Source organism: Cyanistes caeruleus, chromosome 5 (genome assembly GCF_971803275.1).
Source record: "Cyanistes caeruleus chromosome 5, bCyaCae1.hap1.1, whole genome shotgun sequence".
Lineage (NCBI taxonomy): Eukaryota > Metazoa > Chordata > Aves > Passeriformes > Paridae > Cyanistes > Cyanistes caeruleus.
In genome coordinates this window covers 57,105,631-57,129,306 of record NC_141705.1, presented here as the reverse complement: position 1 = coordinate 57,129,306, position 23,676 = coordinate 57,105,631, and the positions used below count along the sequence as shown (strand labels likewise).

The window sequence follows — 23,676 nt, the reverse complement described above, 5'->3', positions numbered from 1 at the left end:
GAAGCCTGGTGTCTTTTGACTTTCCCCATGAGGACAGCAGTGCCTTTGGCTGTGGTGCAGCCAGGAGAATGAATCAGAATATGTTCTCCTCCTTATAACTTTGTTAACCTTTTAACAAGTTTGTCTTTCCTGCCTTTGTGAATTGCTATCTTGGTGAGCCTGTTTGCTCCCATGGAGGCTCAGTTTGACTGTTGCCATTGTACTAGGGAGGCCTGATTCCAAGGAGGGACTTTCCTAACCTAAAAGAATATTAAGTACACTCTATGTAAGATTTTTTTTTTCCTGGTAAAAACAGAATTTTAAATAATGTGGGGAATGATATATTCTTTATATCTTGTGAACAAAAAAATGTTTTTCCCTATAAATAATTTTTTCTTTACAGAAAATACACTAACAAGAAAATTAAAAAAAAAAAAGAAAAAAAAATCAGTTGCGTTTTCCTTAGTGGGCCATTTTTGATTTGTTCAAAATAACAGAAATATTTTGTTTTTGCAATTTTGATTGGTAGTTGTCTACGTGTGGTAGAACAATAGTCCCATTCCTTCTGAGGGCTACAATCTTGTGACATATATTTTTATCTTTACAGCTTTTTCTGGTGCAGTTGCCAGGTTTTATCATTGAAATATAATCTTTTCAGAGATAAAAATTGGTATTGCATGGAACCCAAGTAGCTGGAGCTAGGAAGCACTTGTTGAAGCCTTCTAGTGAACCTACTGCCTTCTAACTTTTGCAATTTTTGCAATGAAAAACATGCAAAGAAACAATTTGATGTGTTTGTAATATTTTTCAGAACTTTCCCAATCTGAGGGTTAAAAACAGCACACTGCTTTTCTCTTTGAGAAGAAATTTTGCTACTGTTTTAAAAGTAAGTGACAATAATGCATGGAAAGCAATAGATTAATTATGATTTTATCTATAAGCTGTGTATCAGAAATATGTCTCCTAAATGGTTTAAAAAAGTATGAGTATGGGTTTGACGTAGCAATTTCAATTATGTCCTGCCAAAATCCATTATTTTCTTCTGTGCACATATCTTGTGTAGACCAGCTTTTCCACCATTTAGTATATGAATTTAGGCTCTTGTGGTGGGTTGACCCTGGCTGGATGCCAGGTGCCCACCCAAGCCACTCCATCAGCAGGACAGGGGACAGAAAATATGACAAAAGGTTGGTGGGTGGTGATCAGGACAGGGAGAGATCACTCACCCACTACTGTCAGAGACAAAACAGATGAGGCTTGGGTTAGTTAATTCAATTTATTGCCAGGCAAATCAGAGTAGGATAAGTAAACTAAATCTTAGAAACACCTTCAACCCAACCTTCTTTCTGTCTTGGGTTTAACTTTATTCCTATTCCCAACTTCCTCTCCCTGCAGCGGTGCAGAGGGACAGGGAAGGGGCATTGCAGGCTCTTCATCTGCCACTCCTTCCTGGACTCCTCACAGTCTCCCTCTGCTTCAGTGTGGGGTGTCTCCCACAGGGGACAGTTCTCCATGTACTTATCCAGCTTGAGCCCTATCTAAGCTGCAGCTCTTCAAGAACTGCTCCAGGATGGGTCCCTCACAGGGTCACAAGTCCTGCCAGCAAACCTGCTCCAGTGTGAGCTCCTCTCTCCGTGATCTGAAAGTCTTGCCAGGACCCTGCTCCAGTGCAGGCTTGCCCCAGAGTCACCTCCTCCTTCAGGCACCCACTGCTCTAGTGTGGGTTTCTCCATGGGCTGCAGGGGGATCTCTGCTCCACCATGGTCCTGCACAGGCTGCAGCTGCTTCCCCAAGAGCTGCACCAGGGGCTGCAGGGGAACCTCAGCTCTGGCACCTGGAGCACCTCTGCCCCAATCCTGCACTGGCCTGGGTGTCTGCAGGGCTGTTTCTCTCATGTGTTCTCACTCCTCTCTTCTCTGGCTGCAATTTGCTTCTGTGAGCAGCTCTTTCCCCCTCTGGAACACATCCTCCCAGAGGCGTTACCACCACGGCTGCCTTGGCCAGCGGCTGGTTCATCCCAAAGCCAGGCTGGCACTGGCTCCATCACAAAGCAGCTCCTGACAGAAGCCACCCCTGTACCAAGGCCTTGCCACACAAGCCCAGTTCAGCCCTGCACGTAGCAGACTGACAGTGCTGCAATCTGGTGATTGTACAGCACAGGCTCAACACACGTAGCTGTGTTTGTACAATGCTCCCTACATTTGGCACTTAGCTAAGCTAATCGCTCAGCTTTTTGGCAGGATAATTAACCAAATACCGTGCTCGCTGATACCTCAACAGAATTGTTTCTCATCCTGGAGATAGCTTGTTGAAACAAGTTTAAATGTTCTTATTCTTAAGCTGCAGTGCCGTCAGCAGGGAAGATTTAAAATGAATTATAAAAGTCACTTGAAAAAAATACAGTGTCTGGTAGGCTTTTGAATGCCCATGTAGTTTTTGAACTCTTGGTTGGCTTTTTCACAGATGCTGGCAGCTACAGCAGTAATTCTATTGGTATGGTTGATTGTCTGATAGTTACTGTTAAAGCACCAATCTGCTCTATGGGAGTCACTGTCACACCAGCTTGGGATGACCTGACTGAGGTCACGCACCATCTAGAGATGAAAAATTCTTCTGTAGTCTGATACCCTTGAAACATTTTGTTCCTCTGTGCACTTTTGATTGCAAAACCACCTTCAAATGCCAATGCCATATTGTCATAGCTGCCACTGGCTCTGTAAATACAGAGCTGGAGACACATTTTACAAAGAGATGTGTCAATGACATTTGTATGGTTGGTGGAGAATGATGCTAAATTATCAAAAAATTACAAAGCTGAAGACAGTTGCAGGGAAAGTTTTTCAGATTTGTGTCTGAGCTGTACAAATTGGCAGCTGTATGAAAACATAATTTCCATTTGTTTTTAAAGTGTACATTAAAAGTGTCATTTAAAATTGGCAATGGAAAGACCTGCACAAAATCTCAATAATTTGTTGGATGGAAAGGAAATTTCTTGTTCACTAATCTTCTATTATAGTTTATGACTTTGCATTTATAAGTTTACAGATTTTCAGATGTGACAGAAGAGGTAAAATATGATGTTTCTTGTTGCAGGGTCAGCCTGTTCCTCAGTTCCTCCAATTTGTGATTAGCAATGCTTATTAACTTGCCAGAGGTTTGGATTAAATGCTTAATCACCATTATGCTAAAGCTGAGAAGAGGTCATTACTTCCAGTTTTACAAATGAGTAAAGCCAAGGCATCTAAAGAGAGGTTGTTTCTGTCAGTAATGGGTCAGTCCTGCTCATTATTGCCCGAAACTACTCCTTAAAATAAGTATCTTGTCAATCTGCTCATATTTGATATGTTTTTTGGCACAGAAAGCTGGATACCTAGCAACCTCAAATATTGAAATATAAATCAACTACAGAGTTGCATAGGTTTTCCTCACAAACTACACTATCTGTTTGCATTATTATGCTGTATTTTGATTTCTCAACAAGTTTCTCTGACAACAGCATTTATGCTCATCTTGGCTATTATTGTGCACTGGCCAGATTTAGGTACTCTATTCAGAATAGACTAGCTGATGTCACAACCAACCAGCATAGTTTGAATAATGCCAGTATTCTGAATTTAGATTTACTGTCACTCCTCATCTCTGATACTTCTCAGTTATGAAGTTAGGAAGCTATGTCTGTGTCAGATCCCCTAAAATTCTCAACCTCTGTGTTACAAATGTTTCTGGGTGTATAGGGATGTGAGAAATGTTTTGTAGGGCTAAGTTACAGTGCCTGGGCTCCCTTTTCCTATTTGACTCGAGATGGATTAACAGTACTCAAGTTATATTGATATAAACATGTAGTTTGTGTGTTCAAGTTCATGGTGCTGGATTCAGTATAAATAATTCGCTGAAAGAAGTGAACAGAAGGAGAAGAGGAAGAGAGTGTTTCTGCAGGAAAGGATCTGGGAATCCTGATGGATGACAGGTTGCCCACGAGCTGGCAGTGTGTCCTTGCAGCCAGGAGGGACAATGGCATCCTGGGGTGCATCAGGAAGAGCATGGCCAGCAGGCTGGAGGAAGTGGTCCTGCCCCTCTCCTCAGCCCTACTGAGGTCACACCTGGAGTGCTGTGTCTGGGCTCCTCAGCTCAAGAAAGGCAAGGGGCTCCTGGAGAGGGTCCAGTGAAGGGCCACAGAGATGATGGCGCTGGAGCATCTCTCTTAGGAGGAGAAACCGTGGAAGTTTGACCTGTTTAGTCTAGAGAGGACTGAAGGGGATCCCAGCAATGCACATAAATATCTCAAAGGCAGGTGCCAAGAGGATGGTGCCAGACACTTCAGTGCTGTCAAGTGACAGGACAAGGAGCAATGGCCATGAACCAAAACACAAGTTCCACCTAAACCTGAGGAAGAAGTTTTTACACTGAGAGTGGCAGATCACTGGAATAGTTTCCCAGGGAGGTTGTGGAGTCTCTCTCTCCTTGGAGCCATTCCAAATCCACCTGGACCTGTTCCTGTGTCACCCCTGCCTTGGCAGGGGGTTGGAGTGGATGATCTCCAGAGGTCCCTTCCAACCCTAAGTAATCTGTGATTCTCTGAAATAAGTCTCCATTAATTACCTTTAATGTGAAAAATACAAAAGAATAGTGGTTGGTAGAACAGGTGTAATGTTGGATTTGGGAAGAAAGGACTTGAAAGTTTGCAAAAAAACCTTTAAATGCCACGTATTCATTCCAAATATTGCACTGGCATTAAGATAGCCACAGAAGTATTAAATCCATTGACTGGATATGCTGCTGTGATGATAGATATTTATGACTTGAGCATGATCATGATAGGTACTAGTTTGTTTCCCCTAGAACACTTTTTCATGCTTTTAAACATCAGGTACATGTTTATTACAGACCATGGGTGTGCTTTTGAAACAAACAACACAGTAGTATCCACTTGCTGCGGTTTTGGTTTGTATCACAGTGAAGTCCCCGAGGACAAAAACTGGATTCCTTTCAAGAGAAACTTCTACTCCAGGAGTGCATGCTTCAGAATCTACTGGTCTTCTATCCACAAACCTAAACTAAAGCAATTCTGAACCAGAAAGTCTCAAGAAGCGTATTTGTACGGGGATGTCGGGTCCTCGAGGCCGTCAGTGTAGTAACTGCTCTGTCAGTAGGGGATGGACTTCAGTAACTCTGCTTGCTAATGTAAATGTAGGAATTATGTCTCTTACCTTTTCCTCATGGTGTATCTGCTTCATTTGGGGTGTGCTGTGAGGCAGGTGAGATGACAAATGCACTTTTCCGGGTTAATTGTATTTATTCTATGTCTGCAGTCATTCTCAAGCAACAATGAGGTACCAGCACAATGCTAAGAAACAGCTTGAAATTCTGCTGAGAAACATTCTACTCTTACACGAGTTTTGTATGGTAGTATTTGCTTTTTCTTTGAATGTCAGAGCTACCACTTTTCCCTTTTAAGACTCCCCTGTGGTGACAGTAAGCATTGCCAGTCACATGGCTGAGATTCAGAGCTGGGAGAACTGCCATAGTAAACTGAATTTGAACTCTGGTCTTCCCATGCCTCCACTGGGATCTATAACTGTCTGAAAGGCAGGTCTGGCCAGAAAATTTTTGTGTTGCAAAATTACTTTTGATGTGCAGCTGGCTATGTAAAATGGCTCTTACTTGTTTGTCCAAATTCCATAGCTGATTTAAACCACACAGTCCAATCGATAGTGCAAGTTTGTTTTTAAAAATAAAAATATTTGTATTTTTTATTAGTTGACTGGATGATAATTGAACCCAAGTGGTTTTGAACCCTGGATGCAGCTGAAGCTCTCTTAATTCATTATAGATTGGCCAGCAGGCTGGTGAATCACTCTAAAGCCGTGTTGGGGCACTGACAAACCTCAGATAAGTTTGGCTTGTCAGGGTTTTGCATGTAATCCTAAAAAATGCATGTCATTTCTGTATTATTGCATGTTAATTCAATAGAAACAGGGTTACTTTTAAAGAACATTATTTTGTGCACAGCATCACCAGACCTCCTGGTCTAATGCTGTGGAGCTTCACTGCTTTCAAATAGTCATCAATTTAAACCCTGTCCAAGCTCCTTGTTTGCAGAAACTCTGTGTTAGAAACCTGGCAGCACAGCAAGATACAGAAAAAGCGTGTAGGAAAATTTAAATCAGTGACATGTGTACTTGTTTTGATAGTGCATTTGTAGGCCTAATTTAATAATGTATATTCTTGGAGGAAATGTGAACAAAATCTGTTGTTAAAACAGATGAAAACAAATGAGATTAACTTATTTCATTTTGCATGAGTTTTAGTATTCATCTGTAAATTTGTCAGTATGCTGCCATTCAAAAGCTGCCAATAGAGTCTCAAGCTCAAAGATCTGTAGGATTTGGAGTTGGTGGCATCATTCTTCTACTAGACATGAAAAGAAAGCTATTTGTCAGCCTCTTTACCCTCCAATGTCTACTAAAGCCAACAGAAATTGAAATGCAGCCAGAAAGTACTTGAAATTTATTTTTCTATGCATGGGGACAGTCGCTACTTGCTACATTTTTCACTCTATTCACAATTTAGCATATGATATTTTTTTAGAAACACTGACTAATTTAAAACCTGTTTGGCAGAAGGAGAGAGATTTGAGGGATACCTGGTTCCTCCAATGCCTGGGGAGATAGGTAACTGCATGGAGACCACCATTAGTGCTCTTGTTGAAGTAACAGCATTTGTTTGAGCTCCATTGCCATTTGTTTTATTTGGGTGAGAAGAAAGTGATGAAGGAAAGAGGGGAAATGGTATAGGAGGGAGCCAGAGTGCTACAGGGCATAGGGAAAGGGCAGCAGGGACAGGGACACAGAGCTGGGAATGAGCAGGGCTTTGCTTGCATCACTGGTCACTGAATATGGGAGGATATGTCACTGCTGGGGCCTCGATTATGTCTGATGGAGGCAATTTCAGTTTCCCTGCATGACTCCAGATGTGTCTTGTCGAGATTTTAGACTGGTCAGCTCTACTGGGGAAGAGGTATTGGAAGCCAGAGTAAAAGTGTCTTCTACAGATAACCTTACTGGTTACAGCTATTCTGCCACCATGGTTTTGAGCTTTCTGATTCAGATATATCTATTAAATGAAATATTTGGATGGCACTTTTTCATTTTTCAACAAAGCTAGGGTTTTTTTTTCCTTATTTCAAACTGAAAAGTCACAATAATATCTAAACTCAAAATTTTCCCTCTAGTTTCCCTCTAATTTTCTCTTCCTAGTTACTTTTTCCTTACTGATTTTGTAGTGCATATGTAAAGAAACAGTACCCTTTCTTGAATGATTTTGTTAGGACTCAAAGATATTGGACAGATTCAAGATTTTATTTTGGCATACTACAGTGCTGTGGTCTGACTTGAAGGTTTTATTCATATTTTCTTTGAATAATTTCAGGATTTTGTTTTTAATTTCTGAGGCCATATTATAAAATGAACTGTGAAAATTAATACTGTAATTTTAAGGCAACCTAAATTATTTTCTAAATAATTATTTTCTAAACTATGTGGGTTAAATTGATTCTAAATAAAAATAGAAACTTTCCTTATTAGCAGGGCTAATAAAACTCCTTGCCCATGCTCATACGGCCTCACTTTTTTACCAGGCAACCTCATGACTCATGTTTGTTAAAGCTCTTTATTCATTAATGTATTTTTGCATTTAGCATGTAGGAAAAAAATTGATGAGCTACCTAAGATAGCATGTTCTGCATAATCCAGTTTTCCTCATAAGTTTCCCATACAACTCTCTCCCATTTGAATACTGAACAAAATAATTATAAACCTGTCCCTGCTAGGATCCCTGAAAGGTACCAGCATGACTATTCAGGTGGTGTTGGAACCAGGTGCAATTTGGTTTAGTATAAAACTCGTCCAAAGAAGGCAAAAAAGAACCACTCCCCCAAGCCCTGTAAGTATGTGGTCTTAAGAAATGCACACAGCTGCAGGAAAGAACTGCCAATTAATATAATTTACAACAGGTTTCAAAATCTTGACTGAGATTGTGAGTTGAATAGTGGGGGGGAAACACAGAAGGGAATGGTGGAGAAGTTCAGGCAAAGGATGCTGTGTGGCAGGGAAAGATTGGGTGAGCAACATCTGGAAACTTAACTTGAAAGAGGAAACAACCAAAATTGCAACGAGTAAGAGAGAATCCAGACTACAATAGGTTGGAAAAGAACAGAAGAAGCCAAGAGGAGGCCTTTGTGGTAATGTGTCACACAGCAGGAAGCATGATGGTTCCTTTTGAGTTGGAAAGTTCTATCACTTTCTCTAAGTATGATACCTGTGTCATTAGTTTGGCATGCTGTGCTGGTTTCAAGGTCTGAGATTATTAAATAAAGATTTGTTTCTAAAAGTGGGACTTGAACAAAATCCACTACTTTCATCACAGTTCTGATACCTGTGATTGCCTTGTGGCTGCAAAAGTTCTTTGCTTACATGAGTATTGAGGTGATTTTATAATCACCTCACTAAATTGTGTGTTTAACTACTGTGTGATGTGCCTCTAGAGGAGCATCTTTCCTCGTGCACACCTCATATATTGCAAGATAAATACTTTTCGTGGCAGGTTGCTCATAAGTCATGTTATCATCACCTTTGCCAGTCATATGGAGCCAATCACAGCTTTCCCTGTTCATTGCAAAAGAATGCAGAGCAACCCATGCAAAGCAGCCTGTGAACACTTGCTTTAACTGTTACCAGTTGCTTTTCTCATCCCTCGTTAGTTCCTGATGGATGCTCTGGTCCAGGCTCACTGCAGTGGAACTCTGTGTGTCTCACAGCACAGGCTGGCTGTGGGTATGGACAGTGCTGGACAGCACAGGGGGCATGTGTTTGGGGAAACCATTAGAGTTTAGAAACCATTAGAAACCATTAATTTGCTTCTGCTTTCTCATTAAAATTGACTCTTCATTTTAGATTAGATTAGATTTTTTTTTTCCCCCAGCTGACACAAATTTGAGGAGTCTTATTTCTCATGAAAGAAAATTGAATTGCACAAAAGTCTGAAATACTGTGGCTCTGCTTACAGTTTGACCACAATACCAAATATTCTTACAAGAAGAGGAAATCACTATTTGAGATTGTGGGAGAAAAGGAAATTAATCTTCACTAGACTAGTCAGGTAATTTGCAGCTGCCATGATATTATAGAATAATTTATTAATCTTTGCACCTGCCTAAGGTGAAAACATTTCCCCTTTCCAATCTACCAGCTAGGGTCCTGGAAGCAGAAACACATAGGCTTTGGGGATAGGAGGGGGAAAAAATAACCACCTGAGTTTATTTTTTACAAGAAATGACAAATATAGCCGATTTTTGTTCCCCAGAACTTGTTGTATCTTGGGGTGAGGATGTGTGTTTGAAAGCATTCTATAGCTTTTATTTCCAATTGAGCCTTTTAAACTGGACACATGGCAAGAATTTATCTTTGTTTGGTTGTTCTTTTATTTGTTCAAATAAAGCAGCTGCAACTCAAGTGGAGCATTTGAGCCTCACCATAGTAGAGAGGGCAACATGGTAAAAATCTAGATGATGTTAATTTTCCTCAGCAGATGCTTAACAAACAGCCCTGTGATCTTAACACATGGATGCTTTCTGATGTGTCTGCATTCCCCCCTTATCACCAAGCCTAGCCTGTTTTCTCTGGACAGACTGTTCCTTCTCAAAGCACAAACAGAGAGTTTAACAGAGCACTGGCTGGATCTGTGTTAGAAACCTGTGCACTGCCATTAATGTCTGACTGGTAAAGCAATGCCTATACTTACACATTTCCCAAAAATTCATAATTATAATGTGTTGGACTAGAACCCCAGTGGTTCCATGCAGGGCTGTCTGGGGGGAGGTAGGTTATGTTCCTTTGCTTCTTAACTGTTATATTTACTTGCAAATAATTTTGAAGAAGAGAGGGAAAAAGGTCTATGGGTGATTCTTCTAAGGTCTATCTATATGGATCTATATGGATCAGAGAATCTCAGTATGTGAATGTATTTCATATTTCTCTGGATGTTCTTTCTACTTGTATTGAAATTTCTTATGCTTATTGCCTACTGTACCTACATGAAGCAACAATCTTTAAACTCAGAAAATTCCATGCAAAAGAAAAGTGTACAGTGAAACTTCATAAAAAAATTCCACTCTTTAAGTATAACATAAGATTGAAAGAATCTACGTATTTTGGTATTCAAATTCAAGGAAAAAAGAATCAATTAGATTTTGGTGAAAGGTGGAGGTGATTTGGTGCTATGAATTTATAGGAGCAATTATCGTATTGCCTTCAGAAGTGCTTGGGATCTTTGGAAAATAAAGTCATCCTGTGGAAAATTGCATACTAATGTAGAATTTCAACTCAGATGATACCCTCTTCTAGGTAGCTGAAATTGGCTGTTATTTGGTCTCATCTGCTTTCTTCAGTCCCCAGATTAATTTTCCCAGCTGTTTCCTCTGGCATGTAAGTTATGTGTGTGTCTGTCTTCCTGTTTAGCAGTGAAAAGCTCTTTTCTCATCATCTCCATCCTTTACTTCTGGTTAGGGGAAAAGGAATATCTGATATTGGAAAAATGTTCTTATACTGGAATAATGTCTCATGCAGGTTCCACTCTTAGGCAGACAGCAGAGAAAGTGCTGCATTTGACTTTTCCTGTTTGCACACTTTTCTGTACTCAACTAATTTTGGAATTGGTTCAGGGTTTATTTAAATGCTTTTAGTCATGAGTAGTAGATATTCTAGAAATCTTCTGGTTAAATTGTAAGCAGAGCAAGTTTTGCAGGGAGGGCAGAGGAGGATGGGAGGTTTGCAGTGAGGGGAATGGAGAATGCAGAGCAGTTCTCCCAGGCAAGGTAGCAGAAGGCACCAGAGCAGGTCTGGCTGCTCCTGGATTGCAGGACATGGGTACAGGCTCCACTAGGTGGCACGTTTCTGGGGACTTGGTGACATGGTGTTGACAGCACATCAATGAAACTAGATGGACCTTTTTTTTCTTTAATCAATATATAGCATGTGTTTTGTGCTTTTACAACTGGTAAATTCTGCTCTCGGAGCGAACATTATTAATCCCATATTTCCTTCCCTGCAATGGAGGTGCATTTCCAGAGCAGCCATGCATTCAGAGTGTGTTCCTATGATTTGGACTGTAGTGTGCTGTTCAGATGGAAAAGTCAGCTATTTTAATATCTGTAATGCAAACCTCCTTTGCTTTACAATCTTATGAGGCTCCATAGAACTTGAGCAATGCTCCATTTTAGCTTTCCTTCATTTAGAATCAGTTTGAAACAAATGGCATATACAATATAGGATAAAGACTATAAAATAAAAATAGAATAATGGAACCATTTGGATTGGAAAGAACCCTTAAGATCCTCAAGTTCAAACATTAACATTAACACTACTGAGTCCTCCACAAATAGTTCTTCCATTCTCCTTTACCTTTAGGTCATTCAGTAAATCTTGCATATTGCATAGGAATTATTTTTATATCACTCAAGTTAATTTTTCAAAATTTAAAGAGGATGAATTTCTTTTTTTTTTACTAAGTTCTAATGGTAAGAGATTTGGGGCTTACAATTTGCAAACTAATCCAAGTAGAACTACTTGGCTTTAAGTATCTTGTTGAATCAAATCTCAGTGCTAAAGTGTCCTACTATCTTAAATATGAACCTATATCCACTATATTGTTTTGAATATTTAGATTAAAAAAAAAATCAAATAGAATGATCCATGATATAAGAATGTAATTAAATAATTACCTTACGCGTCTTTTTAGGGAATTCTGCCTCACTGCAATTGTTGATCAGATAACTGGGCAGTAAGTTTTGTTAAGCAGGTTAGCTGATGGGTGGTCTCAAGGATATTAATATTAAAAGATAAAATCAAAGAATAGAAGCAGATAGAATGAAATCAGTTAACCTCCCACTCTGTTTAGAGAAGGATTCTGTTTCAGTAGAGCCTGACTTTTTAAAGACCGTGACAGCTTTTGGATAGCTCAATGGGCAAATAGTTCGTGGGCATAGGTATGACAGACTCCCACAGATGTTTAGAAAAGCCTCCTGCTTCACCTGGGGTTTTGTATTAAACTTACTGAGAAGTGTGGTCAGGTGTGCCAGCACAAATGAATAAATATCTCAAACTTTTTCCCGTAAGTCATGCATTTGTGCTCTGGGGAATCTGCAGAGTGGCGTGGGACAGGCTTCTGCAAAGATCAGGGTTTGTTTACAGGTAAAGAGAGGTTGTTACATAAAATATGTCTGTGAGTGGTGGATGTTCCTACAGAACTGAGGATGGAGTAATGGCTGAGATAATGCAGAAAAAGAAGTAGCTATTGGATAATACCAGCCATGTTTTTCCGCATCTGCCGAGCACTATTTTAGTGTATCTTTTTCAAACCTAGTGGCTGTTATTCAGAATCTATATTCATAGTCTTCCAGGAATAGAAATGGTTTGTTCCTGGACTTTAGACTAGTCAGTGTTAAAAATCAGATTCAGATTCATTGTGCCAGCTTTGCTTCCTTTTCCGCAAGATGTAGCTAATATTGATGATATATTTAGAGAATTAGTTGGCCCTTTCAAAGTTATCTGAAACTTTGGGTGGGAGGTGACATAAAGGTATAAATTTTGAGTGCCAAGATTTAATTTTAGAACATAAAATTTGGCCCGTAACTTTTAGCCAAGTACCGAGAAGAAAAAGAAGAGAGAGAATAGTTCTGGTGTCAATACTCTTAGAGAATATTGCTTATTTCTGGTATTAACAGCAGATTTTCTATTCAGAAGGCAGTGTAGACTTGCTGTTAACTTATCTGAATAAAGCATCTGTACAACAGCTCTAGGAGCTATTGAAAGGTAATTAGTTAAAGCTTCATTTCCTTCTGTAGCTGAGATTTGGGTTTGTTGGCCATGACACTGGAAACACTGTAGCATTGGAAGGATTTTTGAGAACTCCCTTGCTCTTGCAAGAGACCTGGAATTTACAGAGGTTTTGTCTTTTTGCTTCTGGAATCTGGAATAACAGTTGCATTTTGAAGTGATGAAGGGTATTTCTGACAGTCTCCAAGAGCATCCAGTGTGAATCCCTTTCCTGACTAGTAGCCTAAATTGTTACAATAATTGGTTGTATTCTGAGATATTGTCTAATTATTTAATTTAAGATGATGTTAAATACACAATTGTCAGAAAGTTATTTTGCTTCAGGGAAGTATAAAGGCTGTGGAAATACAAAATATCAGTTGTAGATATTCTCCACGTATCAGTGAACTTTTGAGAGGAAAACCTGGCTCAGAGTAACTCTTGCATTATTTCTTGTGTGAGTAATTTGATGACTTTCTCAAAAAACATAAAAATCTTAATGTTTTCAAAATTTTAAAAGGAATCTAAGCATTCAAATTCCTTCAGTATCATTTGTAATGGAATAATAGAATCAATCACAGAATGGCTTGGATAGAAAGAGACCTCAGAGATCATCCAGTTCCAACCCCCTGCCATGGGCAGGGACACCTCCCTCTAGACCAGGTTGTTCAAAGCCCCATCCAACCTGGCCTTGGACACTGCCAGGGATGGGGCAGCCACAGCTGCTCTGGGCAATCTGATCCAGTGCCTCGCCACCCTCACAGTCAAGAATGTTTTCATAATATCTAATCTAAACCTGATATCTCTTTCAGCTTGAAACCATAAATGGCTCACTATTTGCAAGGCTAAGGCTGCAGCCAGTTTCTGTAGTTGTCATTCTTGTGGGCAAAATTTTCAGTTTAAAGTTTTCCTGAAGTATGAGTAGGTATTCTTGATTTGTTCTACCAGTTGTTTTCATGGTGGATCCAAGTTTTTACACAGCCTGGGATTAAGTAACTAATTCACTAATGGCTTTGGGTCCACCCCTACCTGAAATGATTGACCACAGTTGTACCATCATGCTTGGGTCTAGTGATTTTTTTAATGAATGTAGCATTAGTACAGGAAGAGGCCTAGAGGGTTCAGTATTTTAGTGAAGATTGTGAGCCAGGCATCAAGAGAATTTAAATTTTATTATTAGTCTTGGAATGTGATAAATCTGGCTATTGCTGGGAAAAAAAACCCCTCCAAATGTGGTGAATAGTGTCAGTTTTGGAGTACTTTTGTTTCACAATTATTGCTTTCTTAAATATTTATCTCACAAGAAACATTTCTAGCTTTGCCAAATGCCTTTCCTGCAACAGAAAACAGTCTGGAAAGGCTGAGACAGATCAGGATAAAGCGTTGGTAGCACACCTCTAGCAAAAGCAAGTACTCTTGTGTCAAATTATCTTGCAAGGCAGGAATTGATCCAGAGTTGATGTAATGTTAACTCAGGGCAGGAATGCAAAGTTAACTGGGGAAGTTGCAACATACCTTGACCGTTGCTAAATTAATTCTTCTTGTGGGATATTTAATTTGATGTGCATCACCTATTCTTCTCTTTGTGAGCGAGTTCAAAGTAATTCTGAAGATTTAAGATACTCTCAAGTGGTTGGAGTGAGTAATTTAATATTTTTATATGTTTAATTCAATTAATGTCATTAAATAAGAGATATATATTTAAAGAAATGGTAAGAGCTGGGGCTATTCAGCCTGGAGAGGGGAAGGCTCAAGAGAGACCTGAGAGCAGCTTCCAGCACCTAAAGGGAGCTGAAAAAGAGCTGGAGAAGGACTTTTCACCAGGGCATGGAATGACAGGGAGAGGGGGAATGGCTTCAGACTGAGATAGAGCAGGTTTAGATTAGATAATAGGAAGAAATAATTTGCTGTGAGGGTGGTGAGGCACTGGAACAGGTTTCCCAGGAAAGCTGTGGATTTCCCATCCCTGGAGGTCTTCAAGGCCAGGCTGGAGGGGTCTCTGAACACCGTGGTCTAGTGGAAGGTGTCCCTGCCCACGGCAGGGGGGTGGAACTGGATGGTCTTTAAGGTCTCTTCCAACACAAGCCAGTCTATGATTCTGTGATAATCAACCAACTAATCAGGGCAGTACTTATTTGATATCATACTAAAACTTAGCTTGATAGGCAACGTAGCCAAAAGAGAAATTTCTAATCTAATGCATGAATGCAATTCTAAAAATCTGGTTTCTCATTAAATACATGATTCACTTTCTGGGAGTGTCCATCAGTATCTGCCTAAATCAGTTCTGAAAGCAAATTTCCAGAATATTTGCAAAAAGTATTTGAATGCCCTGAGCATAAATACAGTAAAATCCTTTAGACACTTAAGGTTTTAGGTACAATATTTTTCTGCAGACTAATCCCAGTGTATTCCTATCTATTTACTGATGTAATTTCTCTTCTAAAAGTTGTGTTCAGTGACTGGGGCTGTGCATGTTAGGATAGAAATCCAGGCTATCTTCTGTCTGTTTCCAGTTCCACAATCTTTTTTACTATTCTATCCTGTGTTTTTCACTTTGTCCATGATGAGGAGGTCAGAAAGAGCTAGGAAGAATCTCTTCTGAAATAAACAGGAGAGAATTTAATAAAGTAATAATAACAATAATTACAAAAAAAAAAATTAGAAAGACAAGTTAAAAAGAGGAGCCTTCTCCTCATAACTTTTCCATGGTCAGAAGAAAATGCAAGGCTAGTCTTGCTCTTCATTCTTTCCTAGAAGTTTCAAAAGGTAGTACAAAGGTTGCCCAAATTCTTTTACTTCTGAGAAGTCCTGTCTTTTGTTTCTGGGGTAGATATAGTAGGAATTATCTTTGTTCTCAAAATTTATCTTTGTAGCTGCCTAAAATGAATCAAATCAAGTAACCTGTGAAAAATCAATCAGATTTGCTCTGCTGCAATAACCAACTTGGTTATGATTTGCAGAGAGCAAATCTACTTAGTGGCCTAATATGTTTTAGGATGTGGACTTCAATGTTTCATGGATGTAAAAGGCTAAATTATGGACTCTATATAAATTTATTTTCACAGTTTCTTTCCACATTTAAAAAACACATCTGTTTGTTTTTCAATTCAGGAATATGAGTTTCATTCACAAAGTTTCTTCTGTTGCCATGATTGGGATGAGTTTCAAAGCCTTATTTTTACTCAATGTGTATTCCCCATGTGCTGTTAATGAAGTAAAATTGGGTAATAACATGTATCAATTTATTTTGAGATTTGAATTAATGATGTGAGCTTTTCCTTATATTTTCTCTGGTTTTACCCTTTTTTGTTTTGAAATGATGCAATTATACATTAAAAAAAACCAGGAGTAAATTGTCACAACTAGTTAAAGCCTTGTTTTGATTAAACAATTTGTGTAAATTGTAGCACTTGCTGCTCTGTGTTCTGAGCCTGCTGTTGCTTTCACTGCTAGCAGAGACTCCAATATTTAAAATGCTCCTTTTTTTTTTTTTTTTCAGGCATAAAGTTGTACCTCCAGCCCATCAAACCATTTCCTTGGGAAGTTGTGGTTCATGACAGCATGACCAAGTTAGTGTTCTAACCTGGAAATGGAAGGAAAGCAGAAGCTGAGCTGTTAGAGAAGCACTGGCACAGCAAGAGATTACCCCTTCTCATTTTCCCCAAACCACATTTTTCTGGAATTACACTTCCAGGAGAGTCCCCACCCAGGCAGTCCTTCTCCCAGATGAGGTAAAGGAAGCCACCATCAAGCTGAGCTGGGAGCTGTGTTAGGCTTCTCTGAGCTGGAAGCCTCTCTTCATTACATCACACCTGGCTGTATTTCAGAGATTAATGAACGGCATCTTGTCAGGTTTAATGTATCGCAGTGCTTGGGTTCACATTGAAGATGTAATCATAAATTCCCTGAGCTGTGAACTACACCTTAAGGACTTGCAGGGAGTTCTAAGAAGGCAAGAAAAAGAAATGACTGTAAACTACAGAGTGTGCCAGTTTTGAGAGAAACCTGCAGATTTTCTAGGACATTAAGTTTCAAAAGAAGGATTACACACAGACTAAACAGAGTAGAAGTCATAAAAATTTAAAGACATCACAAAAATAAGATCCTTTTTAGGTATGACAGAATACTAAAGGAAATTTATACTGAATTATACCACCCAAGCAGACCCATTAATTAATGTAATGAGAAAATATGTTCCATTTCCATGGACCCAAGCATGTCAGGAAGCATTTGACACTTTTAAAAGGGGGAGAGGTGAAAGCACGCACTGCACTGCTCTTGAAATTTTCAGGTTTTAGCTTATCTATTCACATTCATGTTTGGGCTGTTGAGGCATTAGGATATGTACTAATCAAGAGAGAGAAAGAAAAAACTACTGCAAGTGACTGATATGCCTAAAAAAATGTAAACACATTTATGCTGAATAACTCAGGATACTCTTGTTTCCTGAACGTTGGAGAGGTTGTCACATCATATCATAGGAAGGCAGGAATGAAAAGAATCTTTTTATTGTCAAGATATGATTCTGAAAATATTATATATGTGAAATTTAAAAATCCATGAGCAGATGCTCTGTGCTCATTCCAATGGCTTATACTTGTAAAGCTGACAAGTAGGGCAATTTGCAGGATCAGGAAATAAAAGCCAGACATTCAAGTTTGTTCAGACATCATTTTTCTATGAGAAGGATTTTAAAAATCAGGTTCTAATTCCTTTTCTCAGCATTTTATTCCATTCCTCTTATTCAAATATTCTACTGTATATTGCTTGGAAATTCTTATGGTCATTCCTTGATAGAAACAAGCTGAAAAAATCAGTTTGAGCCTTAGTGTTTTTTTAGGATGTGAAACCCCTTGGTCCATGTTCTTTCATTTCTTATCTGTGGTGTAATGGCCAGTTGATGCTGAGAATGGGACATTGCAGGTAGCATCTTCTGCAAGATGTCTTGTAATTTTTTCAGTTTGAAAGCAACTCCCAGATGTTCTCACACCTGTTTAGTTTTTGATAGATGGGACTACCCCTTCCAGATGTATTCTTAGACTTAATATGCTGAACCATCTACATTTCTGAGGCATCACTTTAATATATCTTAATAAATATGTGTTTTGTACACATATGGGTGATGCTTAAGGATCCTCTAATTTACAAATAAGTATAATTTCTATGCATGCCAAATTTTAAGAGTTAAACACACTTGTGTAAGTGTGCACATCAGATACAGCACATCATTGATTTCTGGGATTCAACTTCATTCTCTTTTACTTGGTGGCAGGATTTGGGCCTGCAGATCTCTTTTCTCTTTTGTGCTGAGCAGCTTACATGCTGTGTGTGCAAAACTGTGCTGCAGCCAAATTAATACTTGAAATATTTGGTCACCAAGAATGAACAGAAAGAAGGCCAAACCTTATGCTTTTGTGACCAGATAAAAAGCAGGAGCTAAGTAATAATAGCTAACCTATCTGTGTGGTAGAAGTGCAATGTAGCTGCTGTTTTATAACAGCAGGAAATAGAGCCAGAAGATGCAGGAGAATTGTACATTTAATTGAAATAGTTGAAAATATTTTACATGGGCAAAATCCATTTTTTTTACTTCAAACATTATCCTATAGTGCACTGGCATTTTATAGGAGTGCTGATCACTGCTCTGATTATGTTAATAGGAATATTTGCAATGCAGAGAATATTAGTTTGTTTAAAATTGCTTGTATTTTATAGCTGTTGTGGAAAGTTTATCAGCATTGTCTATTTCTAAGAAGAAATTTACTGAGGACAATGTGCTTATAATCCCATTACATATAATTGAAAGAAAGCTCTTCCTGAGCAGGCAGCTTTCAAAGCAGTCAGAGCACAGAATCCCATTTGCTTCTTTTTACTCTTTATAAAAAGGTTAATATGAATTATTAATTCATCTCTATTAATTTGAGCCATCATTTTCTGACCTCTGGAAGATTCTGCTTAAACGAGTAACAATAGTGAAGATGAGCCTTCTGCTGTGTCTGTGCTGCAGTTAACAGTGACTGCAGCAGAATACATTTCCAAATGAGGGGTCTGTAAGCACTTTAGGATACAGCTCGCAGGTAAAACAGTCCTTCAGAGCTTCACAGGCTTACCTGGGATGTCTCTTTGCTGCCCCAGACTTCCTGATGCCACCACTGGGCTACTGCTCATACTCCAGCTCACTCAAAGCTGTCTCCCAGGCCTCTGTTCAACTCAGTAGTCACTCAAATCTTCAGCAAAGACTTGTCTTTCCTTTTATAATACAGAAAACACTTCAACACTTTCTGTTACCTGTTCAAAAGATGTATGAAAGTATTCACATAATCCAGCAGGGTTTTAATGTTTCATTTCCATCATCTGGCAAATCTTTTGTTTTGAACTTTCCATTGGAGTGTTTATTTGTCAGGGGACTGAAGCTCAAAGCTCACGGTGATAATCACGCGCTCCACTGAAGCCCATTGCCGTCTGAACTTGTCTTCCTGAAGTCTCTATTCAGCTTCACCAGATTTTAATCTCTTGGCTTGGTGTGCTGGCGTCTCTGAAAGGACAGGCAGAGCTCCTGTGGATGTCAACAGATCTGGATCTACTCTGTGACCTTCTTCTGGCAGGTGGATTTTGCAAACCAAAAATTTGTATCTCTCAGCTGGTAATTTTTGTGTTGGCACTGTTTTCTTAGCGGTTCATGCGATGGCTTTGTGCTTTTTCTGTTTAGTCTTCTCTGCTCTGTAGATCACAGTCACAGAATAGTCTGGGTTAGGAGAGACCTTTGAAGGCCATCTAGTCCAACCACTCTGCAGTGAGCAGTCAATGAATGTCTTCAGCTGCATCAGGCTGCTCAGAGCTCTGTCCAGCCTTGAGTATTCCTAAGGATAGGGGCATTCACAACTTCTCCAGGCAACCTGTGCCAGTGTTTTACTCTTTGTGAAAAAACTTCTTCCTCATGTCTCATCTAAGTTGACCCTCCTTTAGTTTGAAACCAGTGCCCCTTGTCCTGTCACAACAGGCCCTGCTCAACAGTTTGCTCCCATCTTTCTTACAAGTCCCCTTCAAGAACTCAAAGACTCCAGCAGGGTGTCATCAGAGCCTTTCCTTTTCCAGTTGGATCAACCCCAGCTCTCTCATGATGATGATCCTTTCCTCACAGGAGCATCATCCCCCCTGTCATGTTTGCATCCCTCCTCTGGTCCTTGTCTTTGCTGCCCTGGGGTCCCCAGAGCTGGATGCAGCACTGCAGGTGGGCTCTTATTAGAGGGGAGGAGATGCTCTGCCTGTGCTATGAAATGGGGCTTTTATAATTTGTGAAATAGTAATAATTGTAAAAATCCCTGATTATTCCCTTTAAAAAATACTTTGGGTTTTTCCCTTAATCCTTTTACAAAATTTATTGGAGATTTCAGATCTGCTGTGCCCCAGAGAGGACCAAGTGAAGAAGTGTGGAAGAGACAGCAAGCAGGCCACTTGGAAAAGCAGAGCATAGAGGCAGAAAAGGGAGTTTGACTCACCTGGAAGGAGGCACTGGGGGCACTCAGTCTTGCTTCCTCGAGTGTGTATATCTAAATTGCTTAGCAGGACTAATTCAGTGGGCTAATTTACACTTTTCAAATAAGCTTTCTAGGCCAGAAGATTCTGACTGTGCTCTTCCCTCTCTTCTTTTGATCCACTGCTTTTTATCACTTCTGGCTTTACTGTGCCTTGGATTCAACCAAAAAGACTGCAGTCAAAACAATTTCTTGGGAAGTAACCAGAAGTCAGATCCACCTCTTTGAGAATCATTGTGGTGTTCTTATCATTAAACTGGCACCACCACCCATGAAGTTAATTGAGGTGCTGGCTAGGACTAACTTTTCAAGATTCTCCAAGGTCTCAAGCAAGCTTTGGCAGCTGTATGTCTTATCCTGCATTGCTTTTAGAAGGAGATAATTATCTATCTGTTTGGGTACTTCTCAGCATGTGTGCCAGCTAGAAAAAAAAATTAGCCATATTAAAAGAAACACAGTGAGATCAGGTGCCAGGAGATTTAAGTGGTACTGGAAGTTGGGTAGATAAAGTTGTTCTTTGGGGCTCAGAAGGGTTTACAGGCCTGGGACACACTTTGGGTAGACATCAGCTTGAAAACTGCTGTCTTCTTGGAGGAAAAAGTGTTCCTGAACACAACAAAACAACCAAACCAATCCTGTCTAATCTGTGTTTGAGACAAATCAACACCAAGGCTGTGGGCTCAATCCCTGTATGGGCCTTTTCCTGGAGAGTTGGACTCAGTGACCCTTGTGGGTCCAATTCAGAATATTCTGTGAATATTCAGTGCTCCATCTGGGGTATTTTTGGGTGAATCTGCAGTTTCAGCAACCACTGCTGCCTGAGTATTAAGTGAGAGATTTCATTTCCAGGCTAATAGGAGATGTGAAGAATTTGCAAGACAATAAGCTTAAAAATATTAAAATGCAGTTTATCTGCATACTGAAAATCTGGTAATTCCATAGAAGTTCCATCAGTAACAAAAAGCTGTAATTATAAATGCAAAGTAAAAATGATTCTAGTAATTTACAGGGGCCTCCTAGACATGAATTCATCTTACTACTAAGGTATTTAAATAAGAAACCTGAGAGAATGCCAGACAGCTGTATTTTTTGGAATAATTTTAATAAGTTAACATGGTAATGAGTTTACTGGTTCCATCCTATTGCCCATACTGAAGTCTGTGCAACTCAGTCTCTTCGGTATAATTTTTTCTTGCAGAACCATCTTAAAAACTGCCTATTGTTTTATCTTTTCACTGCTTGTTTGCACTGATCTAGAACCAAATAGCCCTGAGTAAGTGCAGAAATGATGCATGAGGTTTTAGCATGCATGTGTGGGTGCAGGCTTGTGTTACAGATTTAATAAGCAAGATATACATATATATATATACAGATAGAATAAGCAATATAAATATATATATATATATGCAGGCTGTACAGCTATGCATCTTGGAAACCTCAGGGTTAGGCTGACATAAGTGCCTTCTGATGGCTTGCTAGCTAAGATCTAGCATGAGGCTCTCTGGGGATGAATTTCTTAAAAAAATAAAAGTGGGTTTGGCCACATTTATTTGATATTACATTCATAGGTGTAAAATAGCAGTTTATAGTTTCACTTGTCCATTTCCCTTGCTCTGGACCTGCCTCCCTGATCAAGAAATTCAATAGCTATTAAAAGCTGCAGCTGTACTAACAGTCTTATGCTTTATAGGAGGCATTTTGCAGCTATTACTTTAGAACAGGCGTTCAGTGCCAGTACAGATGTTACATCCACCTTTTTCATAAGCACTTTATCTGCACCATGGGCATTGCATTTCTAATGTTTGCTTGAAATTGCTGAACATGCTCTGTGGCTGTAATTTATTTGGGCTGGTGTAGTTTAAAGGCCTGAAAGCTGTGTCTGCACCTGTTCTATTCATCCGACCAGGAAAGCATGAGTTCCACTGCAGGAAAGTTTGTGCAGTTTGGATCTCTTCTTTATAAATCTCCCAAACCAAAGGCAGACATTTGATTCACGTGTATGCTCCCTTTCCCTGAAGTGGAAATAGCTTGCATATATATCACAGAATCCCAGTTTTCTAACACTGAAAGGAGAACACACCTCCTGCTCTAATGAAGGACAGGCACGCAACTCCTACATTCCCTCCCTCGGTCTATCTCTGAGTAATCAGATGTGCATGGTGAAAGGGAAAATGTGTAGAAGCTGCTCCAGTGTGTACAACTGGAGCAAACTGTGCTAGGTTAAGGACACCAGTTTCACTGTGGGAAATGTGACTGACACTTCTGAGTGAAATGCATTTAAAGTGATGTAAAATGAGTGAAAAGGAAAAGCCGCTGCTTAGCCCGATTCACCTCCTGACAATGCTGATATCAGTGAATTTGTGCTAATGGAAGATAAACAACAGTTGAAGATGACTGAAACACTGACAATATCTGAAATTTTGACTACTGAATGTTGAATCAGTGTAAGAGCCATTCATTCAACTGTTTTAGCCCAAAATTCTGAAATTCATGCAAAATCCAGGAGTAGTCCTAGCTCTGAAAGACAAAAAAATAAACAAAAAAAAGAACTTAAAAAGCCCTCAGAAACCACCCCAAAACAAGCAAACAAGGAAGCCACTGTTGAGTGAGGTTTTCCAAACCAAAGCTATGTCCCACTTTGCCCAGTTCTGCCAGAGATGTATGTCATCTGTAGACATGTCATCAAATATGACTCAAACCAACCCTTCCCCCAAAGTAAATAAATCCAACCACATAGACCGAAATGATTCCTTGGCATCCTAGAGATTCTACCCTACTTACTTGTGGTGCATTTTTAATTCACAGTTAAACCAGGGGCTGATCCATTACTTAGTGTTTTCATTAAAGTAAAACAGAAAAAAATGCACTTGCGCTATAGTCAGTCTCATGAAACACTTGTAAATAGTGCAACAGAAGGGAGAAGCAGCATACTGTAAGAAAAATAAAGAACCATGGACTTAAGGAACAGAGCTGTATGGGGAAATAAAAAGAAGGCAATAAAAAGACAGGAGATTGTTCAAAGTATATATTTTGGGAACAGTTATTAAGTACTTAATCAAATATATGAGTAGTAACTTTACTTTTAACATTATATGTTCCTGAATTGTGCATTCAGGCTTTGGATTCCTTTTGAAAGTTCTGATGGCTTTTGGCAAACCACACAAGCCTTGTTCAAGAGGCCAAGGATACCTCCTTTGGTAAATCCAAAGGCAAATTCAGAATTTGGCCCTTCAGGTTTAGGATACCATCAGAAGCTCTAGGTAGAATTACAGTCCTGCTGTACACAGCTG

General features: G+C 39.5%; 1 long non-coding RNA gene across 1 annotated transcript; it reads left to right on the top strand.

The window, feature by feature from the left end:
- The first annotated feature begins 8,020 nt into the window (after positions 1-8,020).
- LOC147653145 (uncharacterized) lies at positions 8,021-21,851 on the top strand. Its single transcript, XR_015286874.1, has 2 exons — positions 8,021-8,286; positions 16,351-21,851. It is a non-coding gene; the product is annotated as an uncharacterized LOC147653145 (long non-coding RNA).
- Positions 21,852-23,676: the final 1,825 nt, after the last annotated feature.